Source organism: Rhinoderma darwinii, chromosome 1 (assembly GCF_050947455.1).
Source record: "Rhinoderma darwinii isolate aRhiDar2 chromosome 1, aRhiDar2.hap1, whole genome shotgun sequence".
NCBI lineage: Eukaryota > Metazoa > Chordata > Amphibia > Anura > Rhinodermatidae > Rhinoderma > Rhinoderma darwinii.
In genome coordinates this window covers 264,009,793-264,031,521 of record NC_134687.1, presented here as the reverse complement: position 1 = coordinate 264,031,521, position 21,729 = coordinate 264,009,793, and the positions used below count along the sequence as shown (strand labels likewise).

Here is a 21,729-nt window from a genome sequence, read left to right as displayed (position 1 = left end):
TGCTTTAATCCATAGTCCTTTTTAATCGATTGTGAAACAAAATCTAAACGACATAATACAAAGACAACCGCACCACGGATTCCCAGACAGTCTCCCACACTGGTACTAACGAGGCCTTAAGCTGTGTAACTTCTGCGATCTGACGAGAGCAGGCACATTCAGCTTAGAATGTCCATTGCCATTAAAAGCTTTAATCCATAGTCCTATTTAATCTATTGTGAAACAAAATCTAAACAACATAATAAAAAGTCAACCGCACCACGGATTCCCAGACAGTCTCCCACACTGGTACTAGCGAGGCCTTAAGCTGTGTAACTTCTGCGATCTGACGAGAGCAGGTACATTCAGCTTAGAATGGCCATTGACATTAAAAGCCTTAATCCATAGTCCTATTTAATCTATTGTGAAACAAAATCTAAACAACATAATAAAAAGTCAACCGCACCACGGATTCACAGACAGTCTCCCACACTGGTACTAGCGAGGCCTTAAGCTGTGTAACTTCTGCGATCTGACGAGAGCAGGGACATTCAGCTTAGGATGGCCATTGACATTAAATGCTTTAATCCATAGTCCTTTTTAATCGATTGTGAAACAAAATCTAAACGACATAATAAAAATTCAACCGCACCACGGATTCCCAGACAGTCTCCCACACTGGTACTAGCGAGGCCTTAAGATGTGTAACTTCTGCGATCTGACGAGAGCAGGCACATTCAGCTTAGAATGGCCATTGACGTTAAATGCTTTAATCCATAGTCCTAATTAATCTATTGTGAAACAAAATCTAAACGACATAATAAAAAGTCAACAACACCACGGATTCCCAGACAGTCTCCCACACTGGTACTAGCGAGGCGTTAAGCTGTGTAACTTCTGCGATCTAACGAGAGCAGGCACATTCAGCTTAGAATGGCCATTGACATTAAACGCTTTAATCCATAGTCCTTTTTAATCGATTGTGAAACAAAATCTAAACGACATAATAAAAAGTCAACCGCACCACGGATTCCCAGACAGTCTCCCACACTGGTACTAACGAGGCCTTAAGCTGTGTAACTTCTGCGATCTGACGAGAGCAGGCACATTCAGCTTAGAATGGCCATTGCCATTAAGAGCCTTAATCCATAGTCCTATTTAATCTATTGTGAAACAAAATCTAAACAACATAATAAAAAGTCAACCGCACCACGGATTCCCAGACAGTCTCCCACACTGGTACTAGCGAGGCCTTAAGCTGTGTAACTTCTGCGATCTGACGAGAGCAGGCACATTCAGCTTAGAATGGCCATTGACATTAAATGCTTTAATCCATAGTCCTTTTTAATCAATTGTGAAACAAAATCTAAACGACATAATAAAAAGTCAACCGCACCACGGATTCCCAGACAGTCTCCCACACTGGTACTAACGAGGCCTTAAGCTGTGTAACTTCTGCGATCTGACGAGAGCAGGCACATTCAGCTTAGAATGGCCATTGCCATTAAAAGCCTTAATCCATAGTCCTATTTAATCTATTGTGAAACAAAATCTAAACAACATAATAAAAAGTCAACCGCACCACGGATTCCCAGACAGTCTCCCACACTAGTACTAGCGAGGCCTTAAGCTGTGTAACTTCTGCGATCTGACGAGAGCAGGCACATTCAGCTTAGAATGGCCATTGACATTAAATGTTTAATCCATAGTCCTTTTTAATCGATTGTGAAACAAAATCTAAACGACATAATAAAAATTCTACCGCACCACGGATTCCCAGACAGTCTCCAACACTGGTACTAGCGAGGCCTTAAGCTGTGTAACTTCTGTGTTCTGATGAGAGCAGGCACATTCAGCTTAGAATGGCCATTGACGTTAAATGCTTTAATCCATAGTCCTATTTAATCTATTGTGAAACAAAATCTAAACGACATAATAAAAAGACAACCGCACCACGGATTCCCAGACAGTCTCCCACACTGGTACTAGCAAGGCCTTAAGCTGTGTAACTTCTGCGATCTGACGAGAGCAGGCACATTCAGCTTAGAATGGCCATTGACATTAAATGTTTTAATCCATAGTCCTTTTTAATTGATTGTGAAACAAAATCTAAACGACATAATAAAAATTCAACCGCACCACGGATTCCCAGACAGTCTCCCACACTGGTACTAACGAGGCCTTAAGCTGTGTAACTTCTGTGATCTGACGAGAGCAGGCACATTCAGCTTAGAATGGCCATTGACATTAAATGTTTTTATCCATAGTCCTTTTTAATTGATTGTGAAACAAAATCTAAACGACATAATAAAAAGTCAACCGCACCACGGATTCCCAGACAGTCTCCCACACTGGTACTAACGAGGCCTTAAACTGTGTAACTTCTGCGATCTGACGAGAGCAGGCACATTCAGCTTAGAATGGCCATTGCCATCAAAAGCCTTAATCCATAGTCCTATTTAATCTATTGTGAAACAAAATCTAAACAACATAATAAAAAGTCAACCGCACCACGGATTCCCAGACAGTCTCCCACACTGGTAATAGCGAGGCCTTAAGCTGTGCAACTTCTGCGATCTGACGAGAGCAGGCACATTCAGCTTAGAATGGCCATTGACATTAAATGCTTTAATCCATAGTCCTTTTTAATCGATTGTGAAACAAAATCTAAACGACATAATACAAAGTCAACCGCACCACGGATTCCCAGACAGTCTCCCACACTGGTACTAACGAGGCCTTAAGCTGTGTAACTTCTGCGATCTGACGAGAGCAGGCACATTCAGCTTAGAATGTCCATTGCCATTAAAAGCCTTAATCCATAGTCCTATTTAATCTATTGTGAAACAAAATCTAAACAACATAATAAAAAGTCAACCGCACCACGGATTCCCAGACAGTCTCCCACACTGGTACTAACGAGGCCTTAAGCTGTGTAACTTCTGCGATCTGACGAGAGCAGGCACATTCAGCTTAGAATGTCCATTGCCATTAAAAGCCTTAATCCATAGTCCTATTTAATCTATTGTGAAACAAAATCTAAACAACATAATAAAAAGTCAACCGCACCACGGATTCCCAGACAGTCTCCCACACTGGTACTAGCGAGGCCTTAAGCTGTGTAACTTCTGCGATCTGACGAGAGCAGGTACATTCAGCTTAGAATGGCCATTGACATTAAAAGCCTTAATCCATAGTCCTATTTAATCTATTGTGAAACAAAATCTAAACAACATAATAAAAGGTCAACCGCACCACGGATTCACAGACAGTCTCCCACACTGGTACTAGCGAGGCCTTAAGCTGTGTAACTTCTGCGATCTGACGAGAGCAGGGACATTCAGCTTAGAATGGCCATTGACATTAAATGCTTTAATCCATAGTCCTTTTTAATCGATTGTGAAACAAAATCTAAACGACATAATAAAAATTCAACCGCACCACGGATTCCCAGACAGTCCCCCACACTGGTACTAGCGAGGCCTTAAGATGTGTAACTTCTGCGATCTGACGAGAGCAGGCACATTCAGCTTAGAATGGCCATTGACGTTAAATGCTTTAATCCATAGTCCTATTTAATCTATTGTGAAACAAAATCTAAACGACATAATAAAAAGTCAACAACACCACGGATTCCCAGACAGTCTCCCACACTGGTACTAGCGAGGCGTTAAGCTGAGTAACTTCTGCGATCTAACGAGAGCAGGCACATTCAGCTTAGAATGGCCATTGACATTAAACGCTTTAATCCATAGTCCTTTTTAATCGATTGTGAAACAAAATCTAAACGACATAATAAAAATTCAACCGCACCACGGATTCCCAGACAGTCTCCCACACTGGTACTAACGAGGCCTTAAGCTGTGTAACTTCTGCGATCTGACGAGAGAAGGCACATTCAGCTTAGAATGGCCATTGCCATTAAGAGCCTTAATCCATAGTCCTATTTAATCTATTGTGAAACAAAATCTAAACAACATAATAAAAAGTCAACCGCACCACGGATTCCCAGACAGTCTCCCACACTGGTACTAGCGAGGCCTTAAGCTGTGTAACTTCTGCGATCTGACGAGAGCAGGCACATTCAGCTTAGAATGGCCATTGACATTAAATGCTTTAATCCATAGTCCTTTTTAATCGATTGTGAAACAAAATCTAAACGACATAATAAAAAGTCAACCGCACCACGGATTCCCAGACAGTCTCCCACACTGGTACTAACGAGGCCTTAAGCTGTGTAACTTCTGCGATCTGACGAGAGCAGGCACATTCAGCTTAGAATGGCCATTGCCATTAAAAGCCTTAATCCATAGTCCTATTTAATCTATTGTGAAACAAAATCTAAACAACATAATAAAAAGTCAACCGCACCACGGATTCCCAGACAGTCTCCCACACTAGTACTAGCGAGGCCTTAAGCTGTGTAACTTCTGCGATCTGACGAGAGCAGGCACATTCAGCTTAGAATGGCCATTGACATTAAATGTTTAATCCATAGTCCTTTTTAATCGATTGTGAAACAAAATCTAAACGACATAATAAAAATTCTACCGCACCACGGATTCCCAGACAGTCTCCAACACTGGTACTAGCGAGGCCTTAAGCTGTGTAACTTCTGTGTTCTGATGAGAGCAGGCACATTCAGCTTAGAATGGCCATTGACGTTAAATGCTTTAATCCATAGTCCTATTTAATCTATTGTGAAACAAAATCTAAACGACATAATAAAAAGACAACCGCACCACGGATTCCCAGACAGTCTCCCACACTGGTACTAGCAAGGCCTTAAGCTGTGTAACTTCTGCGATCTGACGAGAGCAGGCACATTCAGCTTAGAATGGCCATTGACATTAAATGTTTTAATCCATAGTCCTTTTTAATTGATTGTGAAACAAAATCTAAACGACATAATAAAAATTCAACCGCACCACGGATTCCCAGACAGTCTCCCACACTGGTACTAGCGAGGCCTTAAGCTGTGTAACTTTTGCGATCTGACGAGAGCAGGGACATTCAGCTTAGAATGGCCATTGACATTAAATGCTTTAATCCATAGTCCTTTTTAATCGATTGTGAAACAAAATCTAAACGACATAATAAAAATTCAACCGCACCACGGATTTCCAGACAGTCTCCCACACTGATACTAGCGAGGCCTTAAGCTGTGTAACTTCTGCGATCTGACGAGAGCAGGCACATTCAGCTTAGAATGGCCATTGACTTTAAATGCTTTAATCCATAGTCCTATTTAATCTATTGTGAAACTAAATCTTAACGACATAATAAAAAGTCAACCACACCACGGATTCCCAGACAGTCTCCCACACTGGTACTAGCGAGGCCTTAAGCTGTGTAACTTCTGCGATCTGACGAGAGCAGGCACATTCAGCTTAGAATGGCCATTGACGTTAAATGCTTTAATCCATAGTCCTATTTAATCTATTGTGAAACAAAATCTAAACGACATAATAAGAAGTCAACCGCACCACGGATTCCCAGACAGTCTCCCACACTGGTACTAGCGAGGCCTTAAGCTGTGTAACTTCTGCAATCTGACGAGGGCAGGGACATTCAGCTTAGAATGGCCATTGACATCAAATGCTTTAATCCATAGTCCTTTTTAATCGATTGTGAAACAAAATCTAAACGACATAATAAAAATTCAACCGCACCACGGATTCCCAGACAGTCTCCCACACTGGTACTAGCGAGGCCTTAAGCTGTGTAACTTCTGCGATCTGACGAGAGCAGGCACATTCAGTTTAGAATGGCCATTGACGTTAAATGCTTTAATCCATAGTCCTATTTAATCTATTGTGAAACAAAATGTAAACGACATAATAAAAAGTCAACCGCACCACGGATTCCCAGACAGTCTCCCACACTGGTACTAGCGAGGCGTTAAGCTGTGTAACTTCTGCGATCTAACGAGAGCAGGCACATTCAGCTTAGAATGGCCATTGACATTAAATGCTTTAATCCATAGTCCTTTTTAATCGATTGTGAAACAAAATCTAAACGACATAATAAAAAGGCAACCGCACCACGGATTCCCAGACAGTCTTCCACACTGGTACTAGCGAGGCCTTAAGCTGTGTAACTTCTGCGGTCTGACGAGAGCAGGCACATTCAGCTTAGAATGGCCATTGACATTAAATGCTTTAATCCATAGTCCTTTTTAATCGATTGTGAAACATAATCTAAACAACATAATAAATAGTCAACCGCACCACGGATTCCCAGACAGTCTCCCTCACTGGTACTAGCAAGGCCTTAAGCTGTGTAACTTCTGCGATCTGACGAGAGCAGGGACATTCAGCTTAGAATGGCCATTGACATTAAATGCTTTAATCCATAGTCCTTTTTAATCGATTGTGAAACAAAATCTAAACGACATAATAAAAATTCAACCGCACCACAGATTCCCAGACAGTCTCCCACACTGGTACTAGCGAGGCCTTAAGCTGTGTAACTTCTGCGATCTGACGAGAGCAGGCACATTCAGCTTAGAATGGCCATTGACTTTAAATGCTTTAATCCATAGTCCTATTTAATCTATTGTGAAACAAAATCTAAACGACATAATAAAAAGTCAACCGCACCACGGATTCCCAGACAGTCTCCCACACTGGTACTAGCGAGGCGTTAAGCTGTGTAACTTCTGCGATCTAACGAGAGCAGGCACATTCAGCTTAGAATGGCCATTGACATTAAATGCTTTAATCCATAGTCCTTTTTAATCGATTGTGAAACAAAATCTAAACAACATAATAAAAAGTCAACCACACCACGGATTCCCAGACACTCTCCCACACTGGTACTAGCGAGGGCTTAAGCTGTGTAACTTCTGCGATCTAACGAGAACAGGCACATTCAGCTTAGAATTGCCATTGACATTAAATGCTTTAATCCATAGTCCTTTTTAATCGATTGTGAAACAAAATCTAAACGACATAATAAAAAGTCTACCGCACCACGGATTCCCAGACAGTCTCCCACACTGGTACTAGCGAGGCCTTAAGCTGTGTAACTTCTGCGTTCTGACGAGAGCAGGAACATTCAGCTTAGAATGGCCATTGACGTTAAATGCTTTAATCCATAGTCCTATTTAATCTATTGTGAAACAAAATCTAAACGACATAATAAAAAGTCAACCGCACCACGGATTCCCAGACAGTCTCCCACACTGGTACTAGCGAGGCCTTAAGCTGTGTAACTTCTGCGATCTGACGAGAGCAGGCACATTCAGCTTAGAATGGCCATTGACATTAAATGCTTTAATCCATAGTCCTTTTTAATCGATTATGAAACAAAATCTAAACGACATAATAAAAAGTCAACCGCACCACGGATTCCCAGACAGTCTCCCACACTGGTACTAGCGAGGCCTTAAGCTGTGTAACTTCCGCAATCTGACGAGAGCAGGGACATTCAGCTTAGAATGGCCATTGACATTAAATGCTTTAATCCATAGTCCTTTTTAATCGATTGTGAAACAAAATCTAAACGACATAATAAAAATTCAACCGCACCACAGATTCCCAGACAGTCTCCCACACTGGTACTAGCGAGGCCTTAAGCTGTGTAACTTCTGCGATCTGACGAGAGCAGGGACATTCAGCTTAGAGTGGCCATTGACATTAAGTGCTTTAATACATAGTCCTTTTTAATCGATTGTGAAACAAAATCTAAACGACATAATAAAAATTCAACCGCACCACGGATTCCCAGACAGTTTCCCACACTGGTACTAGCGAGGCCTTAAACTGTGTAACTTCTGCGTTCTGACGAGAGCAGGCACATTCAGCTTAGAATGGCCATTGACGTTTAATGCTTTAATCCATAGTCCTATTTAATCTATTGTGAAACAAAATCTAAACGACATAATAAAAAGACATCTGCACCACGGATTCCCAGACAGTCTCCCACACTGGTACTAGCAAAGCCTTAAGCTGTGTAACTTCTGCGATCTGACGAGAGCAGGCACATTCAGCTTAGAATGGCCATTGACATTAAATGCTTTAATCCATAGTCCTTTTTAATCGATTGTGAAACAAAATCTAAACGACATAATAAAAAGGCAACCGCACCACGGATTCCCAGACAGTCTCCCACACTGGTACTAGCGAGGCCTTAAGCTGTGTAACTTCAGCAGTCTGACGAGAGCAGGCACATTCAGCTTAGAATGGCCATTGACATTAAATGCTTTAATCCATAGTCCTTTTTAATCGATTGTGAAACAAAATCTAAACAACATAATAAAAAGTCAACCGCACCACGGATTCCCAGACAGTCTCCCACACTGTTACTAGCAAGGCCTTAAGCTGTGTAACTTCTGCGATCTGACGAGAGCAGGGACATTGAGCTTAGAATGGCCATTGACATTAAATGCTTTAATCCATAGTCCTTTTTAATCGATTGTGAAACAAAATCAAAACGACATAATAAAAATTCAACCGCACCACGGATTCCCAGACAGTCTCCCACACTGGTACTAGCGAGGCGTTAAGCTGTGTAACTTCTGCGATCTAACGAGAGCAGGCACATTTAGCTTAGAATGGCCATTGACACTAAATGCTTTAATCCATAGTCCTTTTTAATCGATTGTGAAACAAAATCTAAACGACATAATAAAAAGTCAACCGCACCACGGATTCCCAGACAGTCTCCCACACTGGTACTAGCGAGGCCTTAAGCTGTGTAACTTCTGCGATCTGACGAGAGCAGACACATTCAGCTTAGAATGGCCATTGACATTACATGCTTTAATCCATAGTCCTTTTTAATCGATTGTGAAACAAAATCTAAACGACATAATAAAAAGTCAACCGCACCACGGATTCCCAGACAGTCTCCCACACTGGTACTAGCGAGGCCTTAAGCTGTGTAACTTCTGCGATCTGACGAGAGCAGGGACATTCAGCTTAGAATGGCCATTGACATTAAATGCTTTAATCCATAGTCCTTTTTAATCGATTGTGAAACAAAATCTAAACAACATAATAAAAATTCAACCGCACCACGGATTCCCAGACAGTCTCCCACACTGGTACTAGCGAGGCATTAAGCTGTGTAACTTCTGCGATCTGACGAGAGCAGGCACATTCAGCTTAGAATGGCCATTGACGTTAAATGCTTTAATCCATAGTCCTATTTAATCTATTGTGAAACAAAATCTAAACGACATAATAAAAAGTCAACCGCACCACGGATTCCCAGACAGTCTCCCACACTGGTACTACCGAGGCGTTAAGCTGTGTAACTTCTGCGATCTAACGAGAGCAGGCACATTCAGCTTAGAATGGCCATTGACATTAAATGCTTTAATTCATAGTCCTTTTTAATCGATTGTGAAACAAAATCTAAACGACATAATAAAAAGTCAACCGCACCACGGATTCCCAGACAGTCTCCCACACTGGTACTAGCGAGGCCTTAAGCTGTGTAACTTCTGCGATCTGACGAGAGCAGGCACAATCAGCTTAGAATGGCCATTGACATTAAATGCGTTAATCCATAGTCCTTTTTAATCGATTGTGAAACAAAATCTAAATGACATAATAAAAAGTCAACCGCACCACGGATTCCCAGACAGTCTCCCACACTGGTACTAACGAGGCCTTAAGCTGTGTAACTTCTGCGATCTGACGAGAGCAGGCACATTCAGCTTAGAATGGCCATTGCCATTAAAAGCCTTAATCCATAGTCCTATTTAATCTATTGTGAAACAAAATCTAAACAACATAATAAAAAGTCAACCGCACCACGGATTCCCAGACAGTCTCCCACACTGGTACTAGCGAGGCCTTAAGCTGTGTAACTTCTGCGATCTGACGAGAGCAGGGACATTCAGCTTAGAATGGCCATTGACATTAAATGCTTAATCCATAGTCCTTTTTAATCGATTGTGAAACAAAATCTAAACGACATAATAAAAAGTCAACCGCACCACGGATTCCCAGACAGTCTCCAACACTGGTACTAGCGAGGCTTTAAGCTGTGTAACTTCTGCGTTCTGACGAGAGCAGGCACATTCAGCTTAGAATGGCCATTGACGTTAAATGCTTTAATCCATAGTCCTATTTAATCTATTGTGAAACAAAATCTAAACGACATAATAAAAAGGCAACCGCACCACGGATTCCCAGACAGTCTCCCACACTGGTACTAGCAAGGCCTTATGCTGTGTAACTTCTGCGATCTGACGAGAGCAGGCACATTCAGCTTAGAATGGCCATTGACATTAAATGCTTTTCATCCATAGTCCTTTTTAATTGATTGTGAAACAAAATCTAAACGACATAATAAAAAGTCAACCGCACCACGGATTCCCAGACAGTCTCCCACACTGGTACTAGCGAGGCCTTAAGCTGTGTAACTTCTGCGATCTGACGAGAGCAGGCACATTCAGCTTAGAATGGCCATTGACAATAAATGCTTTAATCCATAGTCCTTTTTAATGGATTGTGAAACAAAATCTAAACGACATAATAAAAAGTCAACCGCACCACGGATTCCCAGACAGTCTCCCACACTGGTACTAGCAAGGCCTTAAGCTGTGTAACTTCTGCGATCTGACGAGAGCAGGGACATTCAGCTTAGAATGGCCATTGACATTAAATGCTTTAATCCATAGTCCTTTTTAATCGATTGTGAAACAAAATCTAAACGACATAATAAAAATTCAACCGCACCACGGATTCCCAGACAGTCTCCCACACTGGTACTAGCGAGGCCTTAAGCTGTGTAACTTCTGCGATCTGACGAGAGCAGGCACATTCAGCTTAGAATGGCCATTGACGTTAAATGCTTTAATCCATAGTCCTATTTAATCTATTGTGAAACTAAATCTTAACGACATAATAAAAAGTCAACCACACCACGGATTCCCAGACAGTCTCCCACACTGGTACTAGTGAGGCGTTAAGCTGTGTAACTTTTGCGATCTAACGAGAGCAGGCACATTCAGCTTAGAATTGCCATTGCCACTAAATGCTTTAATCCATAGTCCTTTTTAATCGATTGTGAAACAAAATCTAAACGACATAATAAAAAGTCAACCGCACCACGGATTCCCAGACAGGCTCCCACACTGGTACTAGCGAGGCCTTAAGCTGTGTAACTTCTGCGATCTGACGAGAGCAGGTACATTCAGCTTAGAATGGCCATTGACATTAAATGTTTTAATCCATAGTCCTTTTTAATCGATTGTGAAACAAAATCTAAACGACATAATAAAAAGTCAACCGCACCACGGATTCCCAGACAGTCTCCCACACTGGTACTAGCGAGGCCTTAAGCTGCGTAATTTCTGCGATCTGACGAGAGCAGGCACATTCAGCTTAGAATGGCCATTGACATTAAATGCTTTAATCCACAGTCCTTTTTAATCGATTGTGAAACAAAATCTAAACGACATAATAAAAAGTCAACCGCACCACGGATTCCCAGACAGTCTCCCACACTGGTACTAGCGAGGCCTTAAGCTGTGTAACTTCTGCGATCAGACGAGAGCAGGGACATTCAGCTTAGAATGGCCATTGACATTAAATGCTTTAATCCATAGTCCTTTTTAATCGATTGTGAAACAAAATCTAAACGACATAATAAAAATTCAACCGCACCACGGATTCCCAGACAGTTACTAGCGAGGTGTTAAGCTGTGTAACTTCTGCGATCTAACGAGAGCAGGGACATTCAGCTTAGAATGGCCATTGACATTAAATGCTTTAATCCATAGTCCTTTTTAATCGATTGTGAAACAAAATCTAAACGACATAATAAAAAGTCAACCGCACCACGGATTCCCAGACAGTCTCCCACACTGGTACTAGCGAGACCTTAAGCTGTGTAACTTCTGCGAGCTGACGAGAGCAGGCAAATTCAGCTTAGAATGGCCATTGAGGTTAAATGCTTTAATCCATAGTCCTATTTAATCTATTGTGAAACAAAATCTAAACAACATAATAAAAAGTCAACCGCACCACGGATTCCCAGACAGTCTCCCACACTGGTACTAGCGAGGCCTTAAGCTGTGTAACTTCTGCGTTCTGACGAGAGCAGGCACATTCAGCTTAGAATGGCCATTGACGTTAAATGCTTTAATCCATAGTCCTATTTAATCTAATGTGAAACAAAATCTAAACGACATAATAAAAAGTCAACCGCACCACGGATTCCCAGACAGTCTCCCACACTGGTACTAGCGAGGCCTTAAGCTGTGTAACTTCTGCGATCTGACGAGAGCAGGCAGATTCAGCTTAGAATGGCCATTGACGTTAAATGCTTTAATCCATAGTCCTATTTAATCTATTGTGAAACAAAATCTAAACGACATAATAAAAAGTCAACCGCACCACGGATTCCCAGACAGTCTCCCACACTGGTACTAGCGAGGCCTTAAGCTGTGTAACTTCTGCGATCTGACGAGAGCAGGCACATTCAGCTTAGAATGGCAATTGACGTTAAATGCTTTAATCCATAGTGCTATTTAATCTATTGTGAAACAAAATCTAAACGACATAATAAAAAGTCAACTGCACCACGGATTCCCAGACAGTCTCCCACACTGGTACTAGCGAGGCCTTAAGCTGTGTAACTTCTGCGATCTGACGAGAGAAGGCACATTCAGCTTAGAATGGCCATTGACGGTAAATGCTTTAATCCATAGTGCTATTTAATCTATTGTGAAACAAAATCTAAACGACATAATAAAAAGGCAACCGCACCACGGATTCCCAGACAGTCTCCCACACTGGTACGAGCGAGGCGTTAAGCTGTGTAACTTCTGCGATCTAACAAGAGCAGGCACATTCAGCTTAGAATGGCCATTGACATTAAATGCTTTAATCCATAGTCCTTTTTAATCGATTGTGAAACAAAATCTAAACGACATAATAAAAAGTCAACCACACCACGGATTCCCAGACAGTCTCCCACACTGGTACTAGCGAGGCCTTAAGCTGTGTAACTTCTGCGATCTGACGAAAGGAGGCACATTCAGCTTAGAATGGTCATTGTTATTAACAGCCTTAATCCATAGTCCTATTTAATCTATTGTGAAACAAAATCTAAACAACATAATAAAAAGTCAACCGCACCACGGATTCCCAGACAGTCTCCCACACTGGTACTAGCGAGGCGTTAAGCTGTGTAACTTCTGCGATCTAACAAGAGCAGGCACATTCAGCTTAGAATGGCCATTGACATTAAATGCTTTAATCCATAGTCCTTTTTAATCGATTGTGAAACAAAATCTAAACGACATAATAAAAAGTCAACCGCACCACGGATTCCCAGACAGTCTCCCACACTGGTACTAGCGAGGCCTTAAGCTGTGTAACTTCTGCGATCTGACGAGAGAAGGCACATTCAGCTTAGAATGGCCATTGATATTAACAGCCTTAATCCATAGTCCTATTTAATCTATTGTGAAACAAAATCTAAACAACATAATAAAAAGTCAACCGCACCACGGATTCCCAGACAGTCTCCCACACTGGTACTAGCGAGGCCTTAAGCTGTGTAACTACTGCAATCTGACGAGAGCAGGGACATTCAGCTTAGAATGGCCATTGACATTAAATGCTTTAATCCATAGTCCTTTTTAATCGATTGTGAAACAAAATCTAAACGACATAATAAAAAGTCAACCACACCACGGATTCCCAGACAGTCTCCCACACTTGTACTAGCGAGGCCTTAAGCTGTGTAACTTCTGCGATCTGACGAAAGCAGGCACATTCAGCTTAGAATGGTCATTGTTATTAACAGCCTTAATCCATAGTCCTATTTAATCTATTGTGAAACAAAATCTAAACAACATAATAAAAAGTCAACCGCACCACGGATTCCCAGACAGTCTCCCACACTAGTACTAGCGAGGCGTTAAGCTGTGTAACTTCTGCGATCTAACAAGAGCAGGCACATTCAGCTTAGAATGGCCATTGACATTAAATGCTTTAATCCATAGTCCTTTTTAATCGATTGTGAAACAAAATCTAAACGACATAATAAAAATTCAACCGCACCACGGATTCCCAGACAGTCTCCCACACTGGTACTAGCGAGGCCTTAAGCTGTGTAACTTCTGCGTTCTGACGAGAGAAGGGACATTCAGCTTAGAATGGCCATTGACGTTAAGTGCTTTAATCCATAGTCCTATTTAATCTATTGTGAAACAAAATCTAAACAACATAATAAAAAGTCAACCGCACCACGGATTCCCAGACAGGCTCCCACACTGGTACTAGCGAGGCCTTAAGCTGTGTAACTTCTGCGATCTGACGAGAGCAGGTACATTCAGCTTAGAATGGCCATTGACATTAAATGTTTTAATCCATAGTCCTTTTTAATCGATTGTGAAACAAAATCTAAACGACATAATAAAAAGTCAACCGCACCACGGATTCCCAGACAGTCTCCCACACTGGTACTAGCGAGGCCTTAAGCTGCGTAATTTCTGCGATCTGACGAGAGCAGGCACATTCAGCTTAGAATGGCCATTGACATTAAATGCTTTAATCCACAGTCCTTTTTAATCGATTGTGAAACAAAATCTAAACGACATAATAAAAAGTAAACCCGCACCACGGATTCCCAGACAGTCTCCCACACTGGTACTAGCGAGGCCTTAAGCTGTGTAACTTCTGCGATCAGACGAGAGCAGGGACATTCAGCTTAGAATGGCCATTTACATTAAATGCTTTAATCCATAGTCCTTTTTAATCGATTGTGAAACAAAATCTAAACGACATAATAAAAATTCAACCGCACCACGGATTCCCAGACAGTTACTAGCGAGGTGTTAAGCTGTGTAACTTCTGCGATCTAACGAGAGCAGGGACATTCAGTTTAGAATGGCCATTGACATTAAATGCTTTAATCCATAGTCCTTTTTAATCGATTGTGAAACAAAATCTAAACGACATAATAAAAAGTCAACCGCACCACGGATTCCCAGACAGTCTCCCACACTGGTACTAGCGAGGCCTTAAGCGGTGTAACTTCTGCGATCTGACGAGAGCAGGCACATTCAGCTTAGAATGGCCATTAAAATTAAAAGCCTTAATCCATAGTCCTATTTAATCTATTGTGAAACAAAATCTAAACAACACAATAAAAATTCAACCGCACCACGGATTCCCAGACAGTCTCCCACACTGATACTAGCGAGGCCTTAAGCTGTGTAACTTCTGCGATCTGACGAGAGCAGGGACATTCAGCTTAGAATGGCCATTGACATTAAATGCTTTAATCCATAGTCCTTTTTTATCGATTGTGAAATAAAATCTAAACGACATAATAAAAATTCAACCGCACCACGGATTCCCAGACAGTCTCCCACACTGTTACTAGCGAGGCCTTAAGCTGTGTAACTTCTGCGTTCTGACGAGAGCAGGCACATTCAGCTTAGAATGGCCATTGACGTTAAATGCTTTAATCCATAGTCCTATTTAATCTATTGTGAAACAAAATCTAAACGACATAATAAAAAGTCAACCGCACCACGGATTCCCAGACAGTCTCCCACACTGGTACTAGCGAGGCGTTTAGCTGTGTAACTTCTGCGATCTAACGAGAGCAGGTACATCCAGCTTAGAATGGCCATTGACATTAAAAGTCTTAATCCATAGTCCTATTTAATCTATTGTGAAACAAAATCTAAACAACATAATAAAAAGTCAACCGCACCACGGATTCCCAGACAGTCTCCCACACTGGTACTAGCGAGGACTTAAGCTATGTAACTTCTGCGTTCTGACGAGAGCAGGCACATTCAGCTTAGAATGGCCATTGACGTTAAATGCTTTAATCCATAGTCCTTTTTAATCGATTGTGAAACAAAATCTAAACGACATAATAAAAATTCAACCGCACCACGGATTCCTAGACAGTCTCCCACACTGGTACTAGCGAGGCCTTAAGCAGTGTAACTTCTGCGATCTGACGAGAGCAGGCACATTCAGCTTAGAATGGCCATTGACATTAAATGCTTTAATCCATAGTCCTTTTTAATCGATTGTGAAACAAAATCTAAACGACATAATAAAAAGTCAACAGCACCACGGATTCCCAGACAGTCTCCCACACTGGTACTAGCGAGGCCTTAAGCTGTGTAACTTCTGCGATCTGATGAGAGCAGGGACATTCAGCTTAGAATGGCCATTAACATTAAATGCTTTAATCCATAGTCCTTTTTAATCGATTGTGAAACAAAATCTAAACGACATAATAAAAATTCAACCGCACAACGGATTCCGAGACAGTCTCCCACACTGGTACTAGCGAGGCCTTAAGCTGGGTAACTTCTGCGATCTGACGAGAGCAGGCACATTCAGCTTAGAATGGCCATTGACTTTAAATGCTTTAATCCATAGTCCTATTTAATCGATTGTGAAACAAAATCTAAACGACATAATAAAAAGTCAACCGCACCACGGATTCCCAGACAGTCTCCCACACTAGTACTAGCGAGGCCTTAAGCTGTGTAACTTCTGCGATCTGACGAGAGCAGGCACATTCAGCTTAGAATGGCCATTGACATTAAATGCTTTAATCCATAGTCCTTTTTAATCGATTGTGAAACAAAATCTAAACGACATAATAAAAAGTCAACCGCACCACGGATTCCCAGACAGTCTCCCACACTGGTACTAGCGAGGGCTTAAGCTGTGTAATTTCTGCGTTCTGACGAGAGCAGGCACATTCAGCTTAGAATGGCCATTTACGTTAAATGCTTTAATCCATAGTCCTATTTAATCTATTGTGAAACAAAATCTAAACGACATAATAAAAAGTCAACCGCGCCACGGATTCCCAGACAGTCTCCCACACTGGTACTAGCGAGGCCTTAAGCTGTGTAATTTCTGCGATCTGGCGAGAGCAGGCACATTCAGCTTAGAATGGCCATTGACATTAAATGCTTTAATCCATAGTCCTTTTTAATCGATTGTGAAACAAAATCTAAACGACATAATAAAAAGTCAACCGCACCACGGATTCCCAGACAGTCTCCCACACTGGTACTAGCGAGGCCTTAAGCTGTGTAACTTCTGCGATCTGACGAGAGCAGGCACATTCAGCTTAGAATGGCCATTGACATTAGAGGCTTTAATCGATAGTCCTTTTTAATCGATTGTGAAACAAAATCTAAACGACATAATAAAAAGTCAACCGCACCACGGATTCCCAGACAGTCTCCCACACTGGTACTAGCGAGGCCTTAAGCTGTGTAACTTCTGCGATCTGACGAGAGCAGGCACATTCAGCTTAGAATGGCCATTGACATTAAAAGCCTTAATCCATAGTCCTATTTAATCTATTGTGAAACAAAATCTAAACAACATAATAAAAAGTCAACTGCACCACGGATTCCCAGACAGTCTCCCACACTGGTACTAGCCAGGCCTTAAGCTGTGTAACTTCTGCGATCTGACGAGAGCAGGGACATTCAGCTTAGAATGGCCATTGACGTTAAATTCTTTAATCCATAGTCCTTTTTAATCGATTGTGAAACAAAATCTAAACGACATAATAAAAATTCAACCGCACCACGGATTCCCAGACAGTCTCCCACACTGGTACTAGCGAGGCCTTAAGCTGTGTAACTTCTGCGTTCTGACTAGAGCAGGCACATTCAGCTTAGAATGGCCATTGACGTTAAATGCTTTAATCCATAGTCCTATTTAATCTATTGTGAAACAAAATCTAAACGACATAATAAAAAGTCAACCGCACCACGGATTCCCAGACAGTCTCCCACACTGGTACTAGCGAGGCGTTTAGCTGTGTAACTTCTGCGATCTGACGAGAGCAGGCACATTCAGCTTAGAATGGCCATTGACGTTAAATGTTTTAATCCATAGTCCTATTTAATCTATTGTGAAACAAAATCTAAACGAAATAATAAAAAGTCAACCGCACCACGGATTCCCAGACAGTCTACCACACTGGTACTAGCGAGGCGTTAAGCTGTTTAACTTCTGCGATCTAACGAGAGCATGCACATTCAGCTTACAATGACCATTGACATTAAGTGCTTTAATCCATAGTCCTTTTTAATCGATTGTGAAACAAAATCTAAACGACATAATAAAAAGTCAACCACACCACGGATTCCCAGACAGTCTCCCACACTGGTACTAGCGAGGCCTTAAGCTGTGTAACTTCTGCGATCTGACGAGAGAAGGCACATTCAGCTTAGAATGGCCATTGACATTAAAAGCCTTAATCCATAGTCCTATTTAATCTATTGTGAAACAAAATCTAAACAACATAATAAAAAGTTAACCGCACCACGGATTCCCAGACAGTCTCCCACACTGGTACTAGCGAGGCCTTAAGCTGTGTAACTTCTGCGATCTGACGAGAGCAGGCACATTCAGCTTAGAATGGCCATTGACGTTAAATGCTTTAATCCATAGTCCTATTTAATCTATTGTGAAACAAAATCTAAACGACATAATAAAAAGTCAACCGCACCACGGATTCCCAGACAGTCACCCACACTGGTACTAGCGAGGCGTTAAGCTGTGTAACTTCTACGATCTAACGAGAGCAGGCACATTCAGCTTAGAATGGCCATTGACATTAAATGCTTTAATGCATAGTCCTTTTTAATCGATTGTGAAACAAAATCTAAACGACATAATAAAAAGTCAACCGCACCACGGATTCCCAGACAGTCTCCCACACTGGTAGGAGCGAGGCCTTAAGCTGTGTAACTTCTGCGATCTGACGAGAGCAGGCACATTCAGCTTAGAATGGCCAATGACATTAAAAGCCTTAATCCATAGTCCTATTTAATCTATTGTGAAACAAAATCTAAACAACATAATAAAAAGTCAACCGCACCATGCATTCCCAGACAGTCTCCCTCACTGGTACCAGCGAGGCCTTAAGCTGTGTAACTTCTGCGATCTGATGAGAGCAGAGACATTCAGCTTAGAATGGCCATTGACATTAAAGGCTTTAATCCATAGTCCTTTTTAATCGATTGTGAAACAAAATCTAAACGACATAATAAAAACTCAACCGCACCACGGATTCCCAGACAGTCTCCCACACTGGAACTAGCGAGGCCTTAAACTGTGTAACTTCTGCGTTGAAACGAGAGCAGGCACATTCAGCTTAGAATGGCCATTGACGTTAAATGCTTTAATCCATAGTCCTATTTAATCTATTGTGAAACAAAATCTAAACGACATAATAAAAAGTCAACCGCACCACGGATTCCCAGACAGTCTCCCACACTGGTACTAGCGAGGCGTTAAGCTGTGTAACTTCTGCGATCTAACGAGAGCAGGCACATTCAGCTTAGAATGAGCATTGACTTTAAATGCTTTAATCCATAGTCCTTTTTAATCGATTGTGAAACAAAATCTAAACGACATAATAAAAATTCAACCGCACAACGGATTCCGAGACAGTCTCCCACACTGGTACTAGCGAGGCCTTAAGCTGGGTAACTTCTGCGATCTGACGAGAGCAGGCACATTCAGCTTAGAATGGCCATTGACATTAAATGCTTTAATCCATAGTCCTTTTTAATCGATTGTGAAACAAAATCTAAACGACATAATAAAAAGTCAACCGCACCACGGATTCCCAGACAGTCTTCCACACTGGTACTAGCGAGGCCTTAAGCTGTGTAACTTCTGCGATATGACGAGAGCAGGCACATTCAGCTTAGAATGGCCATTGACATTAAAGGCTTTAATCCATAGTCCTTTTTAATCGATTGTGAAACAAAATCTAAACGACATAATAAAAAGTCAACCGCACCACAGATTCCCAGACAGTCTCCCACACTGGTACTAGCGAGGTCTTAAGCTGTGTAACTTCTGCGTTCGGACGAGAGCAGGCACATTCAGCTTAGAATGGCCATTGACGTTAAATGCTTTAATCCATAGTCCTTTTTAATCGATTGTGAAACAAAATCTAAACGACATAATAAAAAGTCACCCGCACCACGGATTCCCAGACAGTCTCCCACACTGGTACTAGCGAGGCCTTAAGCTGTGTAACTTCTGCGATCTGACGAGAGCAGGCACATTCAGCTTAGAATGGCCATTAACATTAAATGCTTTAATCCATAGTCCTTTTTAATCGATTGTGAAACAAAATCTAAACGACATAATAAAAGTTCAACCGCACCACGGATTCCCAGACAGTCTCCCACACTGGTACTAGCGAGGCCTTAAGCTGTGTAACTTCTGCGTTCTGACTAGAGCAGGCACATTCAGCTTAGAATGGCCATTGACGTTAAATGCTTTAATCCATAGTCCTATTTAATCTATTGTGAAACAAAATCTAAACGACATAATAAAAAGTCAACCGCACCACGGATTCCGAGACAGTCTCCCACACTGGTAGTAGCGAGGCCTTAAGCTGTGTAACTTCTGCGATCTGACGAGAGCAGGCACATTCAGCTTAGAATGGCCATTGACGTTAAATGCTTTAATCCATAGTCCTATTTAATCTATTGTGAAACAAAATCTAAACGACATAATAAAAAGTCAACCGCACCACGGATTCCCAGACAGTCTCCCACACTGGTACTAGCGAGGCGTTAAGCTGTGTAACTTCTGCGATCTAACGAGGGCAGGCACATTCAGCTTAGAATGGCCATTGACATTAAAAGCCTTAATCCATAGTCCTATTTAATCTATTGTGAAACAAAACCTAAACAACATAATAAAAAGTCAACCGCACCACGGATTCCCAGACAGTCTCCCACACTGGTACTAGCGAGGCCTTAAGCTGTGTAACTTCTGCGATCTGACGAGAGCAGGTACATTCAGCTTAGAATGGCCATTGACATTAAATGCTTTAATCCATAGTCCTTTTTAATCTGTTGTGAAACAAAATCTAAACGACATAATAAAAAGTCAACCGCACCACGGATTCCCAGACAGTCTCCCACACTGGTACTAGCGAGGCCTTAAGCTGTGTAACTTCTGCGTTCTGACGAGAGCAGGCACATTCAGCTTAGAATGGCCATTGACGTTAAATGCTTTAATCCATAGTCCTATTTAATCTATTGTGAAACAAAATCTAAACGACATAATAAAAAGTCAACCGCACCACGGATTCCCAGACAGTCTCCCACACTGGTACTAGCGAGGCCTTAAGCTGTGTAACTTCTGCGATCTGACGAGAGCACGCACATTCAGCTTAGAATGGCCATTGACGTTAAATGCTTTAATCCATAGTCCTATTTAATCTATTGTGAAACAAAATCTAAACGACATAATAAAAAGTCAACCGCACCACGGATTCCCAGACAGTCTCCCGCACTGGTACTAGCGAGGCGTTAAGCTGTGTAACTTCTGCGATCTAACGAGGGCAGGCACATTCAGCTTAGAATGGCCATTGACATTAAATGCTTTAATCCATAGTCCTTTTTAATCGATTGTAAAACAAAATCTAAACGACATAATAAAAAGTCAACCGCACCACGGATTCCCAGACAGTCTCCCACACTGGTACTAGCGAGGACTTAAGCTGTGTAACTTCTGCGATCTGACGAGAGCAGGGACATTCAGCTTAGAATGGCCATTGACATTAAATGCTTTAATCCATAGTCCTTTTTAATCGATTGTGAAACAAAATCTAAACGACATAATAAAAATTCAACCGCACCACGGATTCCCAGACAGTCTCCCACACTGGTACTAGCGAGGCCTTAAGCTGTGTAACTTCTGCGTTGTGACGAGAGCTGGCACATTCAGCTTAGAATGGCCATTG

At 41.7% G+C, this 21,729-nt stretch overlaps 98 pseudogenes; all 98 read right to left on the bottom strand.

The window, feature by feature from the left end:
- Positions 1 to 61: 61 nt before the first annotated feature.
- Positions 62 to 180, bottom strand: LOC142737832 (5S ribosomal RNA; annotated as a pseudogene).
- Positions 181 to 247: 67 nt separating this feature from the next.
- Positions 248 to 366, bottom strand: LOC142713394 (5S ribosomal RNA; annotated as a pseudogene).
- Positions 367 to 433: 67 nt separating this feature from the next.
- On the bottom strand, positions 434 to 552 carry LOC142738426 (5S ribosomal RNA; annotated as a pseudogene).
- Positions 553 to 619: 67 nt separating this feature from the next.
- Positions 620 to 738, bottom strand: LOC142683537 (5S ribosomal RNA; annotated as a pseudogene).
- A 67-nt stretch (positions 739 to 805) lies between these two features.
- LOC142665386 (5S ribosomal RNA) lies at positions 806 to 924 on the bottom strand (annotated as a pseudogene).
- Positions 925 to 991: 67 nt separating this feature from the next.
- LOC142735519 (5S ribosomal RNA) lies at positions 992 to 1,110 on the bottom strand (annotated as a pseudogene).
- Positions 1,111 to 1,177: 67 nt separating this feature from the next.
- LOC142713841 (5S ribosomal RNA) lies at positions 1,178 to 1,296 on the bottom strand (annotated as a pseudogene).
- A 67-nt stretch (positions 1,297 to 1,363) lies between these two features.
- LOC142735518 (5S ribosomal RNA) lies at positions 1,364 to 1,482 on the bottom strand (annotated as a pseudogene).
- Positions 1,483 to 1,549: 67 nt separating this feature from the next.
- LOC142736301 (5S ribosomal RNA) lies at positions 1,550 to 1,668 on the bottom strand (annotated as a pseudogene).
- A 66-nt stretch (positions 1,669 to 1,734) lies between these two features.
- LOC142694960 (5S ribosomal RNA) lies at positions 1,735 to 1,853 on the bottom strand (annotated as a pseudogene).
- A 67-nt stretch (positions 1,854 to 1,920) lies between these two features.
- On the bottom strand, positions 1,921 to 2,039 carry LOC142737205 (5S ribosomal RNA; annotated as a pseudogene).
- Positions 2,040 to 2,106: 67 nt separating this feature from the next.
- On the bottom strand, positions 2,107 to 2,225 carry LOC142673351 (5S ribosomal RNA; annotated as a pseudogene).
- Positions 2,226 to 2,292: 67 nt separating this feature from the next.
- LOC142737269 (5S ribosomal RNA) lies at positions 2,293 to 2,411 on the bottom strand (annotated as a pseudogene).
- Positions 2,412 to 2,478: 67 nt separating this feature from the next.
- On the bottom strand, positions 2,479 to 2,597 carry LOC142699698 (5S ribosomal RNA; annotated as a pseudogene).
- Positions 2,598 to 2,664: 67 nt separating this feature from the next.
- LOC142676041 (5S ribosomal RNA) lies at positions 2,665 to 2,783 on the bottom strand (annotated as a pseudogene).
- A 67-nt stretch (positions 2,784 to 2,850) lies between these two features.
- Positions 2,851 to 2,969, bottom strand: LOC142676030 (5S ribosomal RNA; annotated as a pseudogene).
- Positions 2,970 to 3,036: 67 nt separating this feature from the next.
- Positions 3,037 to 3,155, bottom strand: LOC142713273 (5S ribosomal RNA; annotated as a pseudogene).
- Positions 3,156 to 3,222: 67 nt separating this feature from the next.
- On the bottom strand, positions 3,223 to 3,341 carry LOC142737196 (5S ribosomal RNA; annotated as a pseudogene).
- Positions 3,342 to 3,408: 67 nt separating this feature from the next.
- On the bottom strand, positions 3,409 to 3,527 carry LOC142687545 (5S ribosomal RNA; annotated as a pseudogene).
- A 67-nt stretch (positions 3,528 to 3,594) lies between these two features.
- LOC142677414 (5S ribosomal RNA) lies at positions 3,595 to 3,713 on the bottom strand (annotated as a pseudogene).
- Positions 3,714 to 3,966: 253 nt separating this feature from the next.
- On the bottom strand, positions 3,967 to 4,085 carry LOC142713830 (5S ribosomal RNA; annotated as a pseudogene).
- A 67-nt stretch (positions 4,086 to 4,152) lies between these two features.
- LOC142735517 (5S ribosomal RNA) lies at positions 4,153 to 4,271 on the bottom strand (annotated as a pseudogene).
- A 67-nt stretch (positions 4,272 to 4,338) lies between these two features.
- On the bottom strand, positions 4,339 to 4,457 carry LOC142736290 (5S ribosomal RNA; annotated as a pseudogene).
- Positions 4,458 to 4,523: 66 nt separating this feature from the next.
- On the bottom strand, positions 4,524 to 4,642 carry LOC142694938 (5S ribosomal RNA; annotated as a pseudogene).
- Positions 4,643 to 4,709: 67 nt separating this feature from the next.
- Positions 4,710 to 4,828, bottom strand: LOC142737204 (5S ribosomal RNA; annotated as a pseudogene).
- A 67-nt stretch (positions 4,829 to 4,895) lies between these two features.
- On the bottom strand, positions 4,896 to 5,014 carry LOC142686654 (5S ribosomal RNA; annotated as a pseudogene).
- Positions 5,015 to 5,081: 67 nt separating this feature from the next.
- Positions 5,082 to 5,200, bottom strand: LOC142738511 (5S ribosomal RNA; annotated as a pseudogene).
- Positions 5,201 to 5,267: 67 nt separating this feature from the next.
- LOC142733452 (5S ribosomal RNA) lies at positions 5,268 to 5,386 on the bottom strand (annotated as a pseudogene).
- A 67-nt stretch (positions 5,387 to 5,453) lies between these two features.
- Positions 5,454 to 5,572, bottom strand: LOC142692918 (5S ribosomal RNA; annotated as a pseudogene).
- A 67-nt stretch (positions 5,573 to 5,639) lies between these two features.
- LOC142676806 (5S ribosomal RNA) lies at positions 5,640 to 5,758 on the bottom strand (annotated as a pseudogene).
- Positions 5,759 to 5,825: 67 nt separating this feature from the next.
- On the bottom strand, positions 5,826 to 5,944 carry LOC142681401 (5S ribosomal RNA; annotated as a pseudogene).
- A 67-nt stretch (positions 5,945 to 6,011) lies between these two features.
- Positions 6,012 to 6,130, bottom strand: LOC142675566 (5S ribosomal RNA; annotated as a pseudogene).
- Positions 6,131 to 6,197: 67 nt separating this feature from the next.
- LOC142670489 (5S ribosomal RNA) lies at positions 6,198 to 6,316 on the bottom strand (annotated as a pseudogene).
- A 67-nt stretch (positions 6,317 to 6,383) lies between these two features.
- Positions 6,384 to 6,502, bottom strand: LOC142738308 (5S ribosomal RNA; annotated as a pseudogene).
- A 67-nt stretch (positions 6,503 to 6,569) lies between these two features.
- On the bottom strand, positions 6,570 to 6,688 carry LOC142681390 (5S ribosomal RNA; annotated as a pseudogene).
- Positions 6,689 to 6,941: 253 nt separating this feature from the next.
- LOC142717021 (5S ribosomal RNA) lies at positions 6,942 to 7,060 on the bottom strand (annotated as a pseudogene).
- Positions 7,061 to 7,127: 67 nt separating this feature from the next.
- LOC142713821 (5S ribosomal RNA) lies at positions 7,128 to 7,246 on the bottom strand (annotated as a pseudogene).
- Positions 7,247 to 7,313: 67 nt separating this feature from the next.
- On the bottom strand, positions 7,314 to 7,432 carry LOC142674728 (5S ribosomal RNA; annotated as a pseudogene).
- Positions 7,433 to 7,499: 67 nt separating this feature from the next.
- Positions 7,500 to 7,618, bottom strand: LOC142696286 (5S ribosomal RNA; annotated as a pseudogene).
- A 67-nt stretch (positions 7,619 to 7,685) lies between these two features.
- Positions 7,686 to 7,804, bottom strand: LOC142669472 (5S ribosomal RNA; annotated as a pseudogene).
- A 67-nt stretch (positions 7,805 to 7,871) lies between these two features.
- Positions 7,872 to 7,990, bottom strand: LOC142709342 (5S ribosomal RNA; annotated as a pseudogene).
- Positions 7,991 to 8,057: 67 nt separating this feature from the next.
- On the bottom strand, positions 8,058 to 8,176 carry LOC142705941 (5S ribosomal RNA; annotated as a pseudogene).
- Positions 8,177 to 8,615: 439 nt separating this feature from the next.
- Positions 8,616 to 8,734, bottom strand: LOC142736300 (5S ribosomal RNA; annotated as a pseudogene).
- A 67-nt stretch (positions 8,735 to 8,801) lies between these two features.
- On the bottom strand, positions 8,802 to 8,920 carry LOC142728104 (5S ribosomal RNA; annotated as a pseudogene).
- A 67-nt stretch (positions 8,921 to 8,987) lies between these two features.
- LOC142696809 (5S ribosomal RNA) lies at positions 8,988 to 9,106 on the bottom strand (annotated as a pseudogene).
- Positions 9,107 to 9,173: 67 nt separating this feature from the next.
- Positions 9,174 to 9,292, bottom strand: LOC142665866 (5S ribosomal RNA; annotated as a pseudogene).
- Positions 9,293 to 9,359: 67 nt separating this feature from the next.
- On the bottom strand, positions 9,360 to 9,478 carry LOC142729078 (5S ribosomal RNA; annotated as a pseudogene).
- A 67-nt stretch (positions 9,479 to 9,545) lies between these two features.
- On the bottom strand, positions 9,546 to 9,664 carry LOC142735516 (5S ribosomal RNA; annotated as a pseudogene).
- A 67-nt stretch (positions 9,665 to 9,731) lies between these two features.
- Positions 9,732 to 9,850, bottom strand: LOC142728092 (5S ribosomal RNA; annotated as a pseudogene).
- Positions 9,851 to 9,916: 66 nt separating this feature from the next.
- On the bottom strand, positions 9,917 to 10,035 carry LOC142667693 (5S ribosomal RNA; annotated as a pseudogene).
- Positions 10,036 to 10,102: 67 nt separating this feature from the next.
- Positions 10,103 to 10,221, bottom strand: LOC142693578 (5S ribosomal RNA; annotated as a pseudogene).
- Positions 10,222 to 10,289: 68 nt separating this feature from the next.
- On the bottom strand, positions 10,290 to 10,408 carry LOC142713818 (5S ribosomal RNA; annotated as a pseudogene).
- A 67-nt stretch (positions 10,409 to 10,475) lies between these two features.
- LOC142736199 (5S ribosomal RNA) lies at positions 10,476 to 10,594 on the bottom strand (annotated as a pseudogene).
- A 67-nt stretch (positions 10,595 to 10,661) lies between these two features.
- On the bottom strand, positions 10,662 to 10,780 carry LOC142736668 (5S ribosomal RNA; annotated as a pseudogene).
- Positions 10,781 to 11,033: 253 nt separating this feature from the next.
- On the bottom strand, positions 11,034 to 11,152 carry LOC142725328 (5S ribosomal RNA; annotated as a pseudogene).
- A 67-nt stretch (positions 11,153 to 11,219) lies between these two features.
- Positions 11,220 to 11,338, bottom strand: LOC142688415 (5S ribosomal RNA; annotated as a pseudogene).
- Positions 11,339 to 11,405: 67 nt separating this feature from the next.
- LOC142729365 (5S ribosomal RNA) lies at positions 11,406 to 11,524 on the bottom strand (annotated as a pseudogene).
- A 427-nt stretch (positions 11,525 to 11,951) lies between these two features.
- Positions 11,952 to 12,070, bottom strand: LOC142728760 (5S ribosomal RNA; annotated as a pseudogene).
- A 67-nt stretch (positions 12,071 to 12,137) lies between these two features.
- LOC142732732 (5S ribosomal RNA) lies at positions 12,138 to 12,256 on the bottom strand (annotated as a pseudogene).
- A 67-nt stretch (positions 12,257 to 12,323) lies between these two features.
- On the bottom strand, positions 12,324 to 12,442 carry LOC142734475 (5S ribosomal RNA; annotated as a pseudogene).
- A 67-nt stretch (positions 12,443 to 12,509) lies between these two features.
- LOC142675621 (5S ribosomal RNA) lies at positions 12,510 to 12,628 on the bottom strand (annotated as a pseudogene).
- A 439-nt stretch (positions 12,629 to 13,067) lies between these two features.
- On the bottom strand, positions 13,068 to 13,186 carry LOC142711361 (5S ribosomal RNA; annotated as a pseudogene).
- Positions 13,187 to 13,253: 67 nt separating this feature from the next.
- LOC142698524 (5S ribosomal RNA) lies at positions 13,254 to 13,372 on the bottom strand (annotated as a pseudogene).
- A 67-nt stretch (positions 13,373 to 13,439) lies between these two features.
- On the bottom strand, positions 13,440 to 13,558 carry LOC142674255 (5S ribosomal RNA; annotated as a pseudogene).
- Positions 13,559 to 13,811: 253 nt separating this feature from the next.
- Positions 13,812 to 13,930, bottom strand: LOC142706723 (5S ribosomal RNA; annotated as a pseudogene).
- Positions 13,931 to 13,997: 67 nt separating this feature from the next.
- LOC142703884 (5S ribosomal RNA) lies at positions 13,998 to 14,116 on the bottom strand (annotated as a pseudogene).
- A 67-nt stretch (positions 14,117 to 14,183) lies between these two features.
- Positions 14,184 to 14,302, bottom strand: LOC142725317 (5S ribosomal RNA; annotated as a pseudogene).
- Positions 14,303 to 14,369: 67 nt separating this feature from the next.
- LOC142687195 (5S ribosomal RNA) lies at positions 14,370 to 14,488 on the bottom strand (annotated as a pseudogene).
- Positions 14,489 to 14,916: 428 nt separating this feature from the next.
- Positions 14,917 to 15,035, bottom strand: LOC142689021 (5S ribosomal RNA; annotated as a pseudogene).
- A 67-nt stretch (positions 15,036 to 15,102) lies between these two features.
- Positions 15,103 to 15,221, bottom strand: LOC142688206 (5S ribosomal RNA; annotated as a pseudogene).
- Positions 15,222 to 15,288: 67 nt separating this feature from the next.
- On the bottom strand, positions 15,289 to 15,407 carry LOC142679982 (5S ribosomal RNA; annotated as a pseudogene).
- A 67-nt stretch (positions 15,408 to 15,474) lies between these two features.
- On the bottom strand, positions 15,475 to 15,593 carry LOC142679905 (5S ribosomal RNA; annotated as a pseudogene).
- Positions 15,594 to 15,660: 67 nt separating this feature from the next.
- On the bottom strand, positions 15,661 to 15,779 carry LOC142738394 (5S ribosomal RNA; annotated as a pseudogene).
- Positions 15,780 to 15,846: 67 nt separating this feature from the next.
- On the bottom strand, positions 15,847 to 15,965 carry LOC142696334 (5S ribosomal RNA; annotated as a pseudogene).
- A 67-nt stretch (positions 15,966 to 16,032) lies between these two features.
- Positions 16,033 to 16,151, bottom strand: LOC142667914 (5S ribosomal RNA; annotated as a pseudogene).
- Positions 16,152 to 16,404: 253 nt separating this feature from the next.
- LOC142736278 (5S ribosomal RNA) lies at positions 16,405 to 16,523 on the bottom strand (annotated as a pseudogene).
- Positions 16,524 to 16,590: 67 nt separating this feature from the next.
- Positions 16,591 to 16,709, bottom strand: LOC142672842 (5S ribosomal RNA; annotated as a pseudogene).
- A 67-nt stretch (positions 16,710 to 16,776) lies between these two features.
- LOC142666606 (5S ribosomal RNA) lies at positions 16,777 to 16,895 on the bottom strand (annotated as a pseudogene).
- Positions 16,896 to 16,962: 67 nt separating this feature from the next.
- LOC142713808 (5S ribosomal RNA) lies at positions 16,963 to 17,081 on the bottom strand (annotated as a pseudogene).
- Positions 17,082 to 17,148: 67 nt separating this feature from the next.
- LOC142713797 (5S ribosomal RNA) lies at positions 17,149 to 17,267 on the bottom strand (annotated as a pseudogene).
- A 67-nt stretch (positions 17,268 to 17,334) lies between these two features.
- On the bottom strand, positions 17,335 to 17,453 carry LOC142736784 (5S ribosomal RNA; annotated as a pseudogene).
- Positions 17,454 to 17,520: 67 nt separating this feature from the next.
- On the bottom strand, positions 17,521 to 17,639 carry LOC142679186 (5S ribosomal RNA; annotated as a pseudogene).
- A 67-nt stretch (positions 17,640 to 17,706) lies between these two features.
- On the bottom strand, positions 17,707 to 17,825 carry LOC142687567 (5S ribosomal RNA; annotated as a pseudogene).
- A 67-nt stretch (positions 17,826 to 17,892) lies between these two features.
- On the bottom strand, positions 17,893 to 18,011 carry LOC142737922 (5S ribosomal RNA; annotated as a pseudogene).
- Positions 18,012 to 18,078: 67 nt separating this feature from the next.
- LOC142693556 (5S ribosomal RNA) lies at positions 18,079 to 18,197 on the bottom strand (annotated as a pseudogene).
- Positions 18,198 to 18,264: 67 nt separating this feature from the next.
- Positions 18,265 to 18,383, bottom strand: LOC142736432 (5S ribosomal RNA; annotated as a pseudogene).
- A 67-nt stretch (positions 18,384 to 18,450) lies between these two features.
- On the bottom strand, positions 18,451 to 18,569 carry LOC142702140 (5S ribosomal RNA; annotated as a pseudogene).
- Positions 18,570 to 18,636: 67 nt separating this feature from the next.
- Positions 18,637 to 18,755, bottom strand: LOC142706373 (5S ribosomal RNA; annotated as a pseudogene).
- Positions 18,756 to 19,566: 811 nt separating this feature from the next.
- Positions 19,567 to 19,685, bottom strand: LOC142704662 (5S ribosomal RNA; annotated as a pseudogene).
- Positions 19,686 to 19,752: 67 nt separating this feature from the next.
- LOC142734295 (5S ribosomal RNA) lies at positions 19,753 to 19,871 on the bottom strand (annotated as a pseudogene).
- A 67-nt stretch (positions 19,872 to 19,938) lies between these two features.
- Positions 19,939 to 20,057, bottom strand: LOC142673549 (5S ribosomal RNA; annotated as a pseudogene).
- A 67-nt stretch (positions 20,058 to 20,124) lies between these two features.
- LOC142674111 (5S ribosomal RNA) lies at positions 20,125 to 20,243 on the bottom strand (annotated as a pseudogene).
- A 67-nt stretch (positions 20,244 to 20,310) lies between these two features.
- Positions 20,311 to 20,429, bottom strand: LOC142683754 (5S ribosomal RNA; annotated as a pseudogene).
- A 67-nt stretch (positions 20,430 to 20,496) lies between these two features.
- LOC142710682 (5S ribosomal RNA) lies at positions 20,497 to 20,615 on the bottom strand (annotated as a pseudogene).
- A 67-nt stretch (positions 20,616 to 20,682) lies between these two features.
- Positions 20,683 to 20,801, bottom strand: LOC142713151 (5S ribosomal RNA; annotated as a pseudogene).
- Positions 20,802 to 20,868: 67 nt separating this feature from the next.
- Positions 20,869 to 20,987, bottom strand: LOC142728666 (5S ribosomal RNA; annotated as a pseudogene).
- Positions 20,988 to 21,054: 67 nt separating this feature from the next.
- Positions 21,055 to 21,173, bottom strand: LOC142736757 (5S ribosomal RNA; annotated as a pseudogene).
- Positions 21,174 to 21,426: 253 nt separating this feature from the next.
- LOC142738154 (5S ribosomal RNA) lies at positions 21,427 to 21,545 on the bottom strand (annotated as a pseudogene).
- Positions 21,546 to 21,729: the final 184 nt, after the last annotated feature.